The following is a 3,141-nucleotide window of genomic DNA, read 5'->3' as shown; positions in this document are numbered from 1 at the left end:
AAAAAAAGATTTTATCTATTTACTTGAGAGAGAGAGAGAGAGCAAGTAAGAGAGAGAGCATGAGTGGGGGAGAGGGGCAGAGGGAGAGAGAGAAGCAGACTCCCTACTGAGCACGGAGCGGATGCAGGGCTCCATCCCAGGACCCTGGGATCATGACCTGAGCTGAAGGCAGACACTTTACCGACTGAGCCACTGAGGCGCCCCTAGCAAGTATTCATGATCAGCGTCCATAATGATCATGGTGACAAGTGCTGTGGGAGATACAGATAAAGCAGTTCTCTTCTAGCTATCTGTGGGGAAAAACCAGTTTTATTTTTAAAATTTCCATTTTGGATCCATTGCAGACTGACACTTTTATAAAATGCAATTAAATTGCTCAAAAAATGAAATTGAAGAAAAAACATACAAAACATAAGCCCATATTTTAAAAAATACAAGTTTCATTTTGGAATAATTTTAGATATACAGAAAAGTTGCCAGGAGAGCGGAAATGCTGTATAGCCTGCCTCCAGCTTCCCCTAACATTACCATCTTAGATAACCAAGGTTCATTTGTCAAAATTAACAAATTAACATCAGTATAGTACAATTAACTAAACTATGGACTCTTCAGATTTTAGCAGTTTTCCTGCTTACGTCCTTTTTCCGTTTCAGGATCCGAGCCAGTATTTATTATTGGATTCAAATCACACAATCATTCTGTCAAGTTGCTATACAAGTTTCTAAGCACTTACTCTTCATTTCTGAACTTATCTCATCATGGGCTAGTACAAAGAATCTGTGGCCTGGCACTGGTCCACAGGCCATACCTTGAGTGGCATTGGTATGGGGAATAGTGACTATATCTACAGTGGCACAGCAGGGGAATAAGAAGGATAGGAGGCAACTGGCATGAAGTTGGAGCACAGGGTACAAAGGAAGATGGTAGCCATATGGGTGGGCCTCGGGCATGGCCTGCTGAGAATGAGATGGCGGGCACGGGAAGCTTTTGGGAAAGAAGTCCCAAAAGATACCCGGTAAGGCTGCAGTTCTGCATTTGTGTGGGTTGTACTGAAGCTTCAGTATAAGTGTCTGCAACAAGCAGCAGGTGCTGAGGACTACGTGTGAGCTCACTGAGCTTTAAATGTGTCTGGGTGGAGAACGTAGGACTTGAAAAGACAACAATGGGTATGGGACCAGAGATGCCAAGGTCTGACCCAGGCCCCTGCCAGTCCATTAACTCTGGTGAGTCTGCACAATGTTAGGAAGACTTAGGTGTAGGATCGTATGACGGGAGAATGGGAAGCACAAAGGTCCAGGGATGGCAGCGTTTCCCCCGAGGAAGGAAGACACCAGGACCGGGTGGCTGTGCCCCTGCTTCAGGGCCTCCTTTCATCCTGAATATGTTGGGATCTGGGCCCCCAGGAGGTGGGTAATGTAAACACTTTGAGCGTTCATCTCCCCATGTAGGCAGTGGGGTAAATAATGTAACCTCCGGGAGGGTTCTGGGAATGAAATGAGAACCACATGGAAATGTCATGACACCTGCCTGGAGCTAGAGCTCTTCCCCCCTCCCCTACACCTCCCGCTCAGGACAGCCAGCTAGAGTCATCAAATTCCTGTCTTCACCTCTTCCTTTTCCTCTAGGAGCTGGAATCAAGGTTCTAGTAGGGATGGTCTGGCCCGGGTCCCATCACATCCTGGATTCTGCCAGCCTCCTCCTGTTTGCATTAGTGCCGCTTATCTCCTTGGTGTCAGGAGGAAGCCTCTGGGAGCCTTCTCTGTGCCTTCCCTCCATCACCTCTAAGATACACGGCTTGCTGCTAAACACTCCACACTTCATCATCATTGTTTATTTGACTGTGAGAACAACGATGGCAGATACCATGCCTGTCTTATTCTCCACTTGGTTTCCAGCACCCAGCAAGTGCCTGGCCCATAGTCGACATTTAACCAGTATTTGTTGAATGAAAAATTGGAAGGAAAATATGTGATTTCTTTCTTTAAACAATTTCAAGTGTAGTTCACAGAGAAAAATACAGAATGTGCTGCCGAGTGTCAAAATAATGGTTGCCTGGAACTGAAAAGGTTGCCTGGAAAAAAGATGGCCTGGAAACATGTGAGTTCACTAGACGATAAAGGTGGAATCAGGAATTGCTGGTAAAGGAACAGATTTATTCTGTACATGGTCTGGGAAAACCGGCTACTATCAAGAAAAAAATAATCGACATCTTTTCCTACATTGTCTACCAAGAGCTTTCCAGATGAACTGAGGAGTTTTAAAAACCTCAGAAACACTAAACTACTTATCACATCTCTGGAAGGAAGTAGATTTCCATCTTAGAAGCGACAGAAGCAGAGAGCAAGGGGAAGGTTAACTTACTTGACTATAGAAATATTTTACACTTTTGCATGTTAAAAAAAAAAAGGCAACCCAAATAAAAAGGCAAACAAACTAGGGAAATATTTGCAGTCAGCTGCTACGAGAACTTCCATAAATTTATTTTAAAAGAATACACTGAGGCCCCAGTGAATAAACAGAAAGAGTATATAGCAGATAGTTTCCAAAAGAGGAAAGACAGAATGGTGCTTAATCTTGATAATTAAAGATAACCAACCCCAGGAAGAAGAGGTCCATTGTGGCCAAAAGACTCAGGGAAAATTCCACAGGGGAGGTGGAGTGTGGGCTTGTTCTCGCAGATATGGACTGACAAAGACGGAGGGAAGAGATGCCACACATTTGGGTGGCATTTCCTGCTCACTAGATCCTGGCTTCCCTCTGAATCTGCAGTTTGAGGCCTTGAGCTGGTTAGTCTCCTTAGTGTCTCTCCAGCCACCATTATCCATCTGCAATGGAAACAACTTTCTTCATGGGGACAAACCACTGTGGAACCTCGGGGAGGTCTGGCAGAGGGGTGTTCTGGAAGAATGCTGTGGCCATGAGGGTAGGGAGCTAGTTAAGTACTCTGACTGCCCTGTCCCACCCTCCCCACAACCTTAGAGTTTTCAGACCTAAAAACCAGCTGCTTGCCCACCCCCTACCCCCAATTCCTAACTGGGGTTGAACTGCTCGTTGTTTTTTTTTTTTTTTTTAAAGATTTTATTTATTTATTCGACAGAGATAGAGACAGCCAGCGAGAGAGGGAACACAAGCAGGGGGAGT

The sequence above is a fragment of the Ursus maritimus genome, unplaced genomic scaffold (genome assembly GCF_017311325.1).
Source record: "Ursus maritimus isolate PB19 unplaced genomic scaffold, ASM1731132v1 scaffold_19, whole genome shotgun sequence".
Taxonomy (NCBI): Eukaryota; Metazoa; Chordata; class Mammalia; order Carnivora; family Ursidae; genus Ursus; species Ursus maritimus.
Note: the sequence above shows the minus strand (reverse complement) of the source record.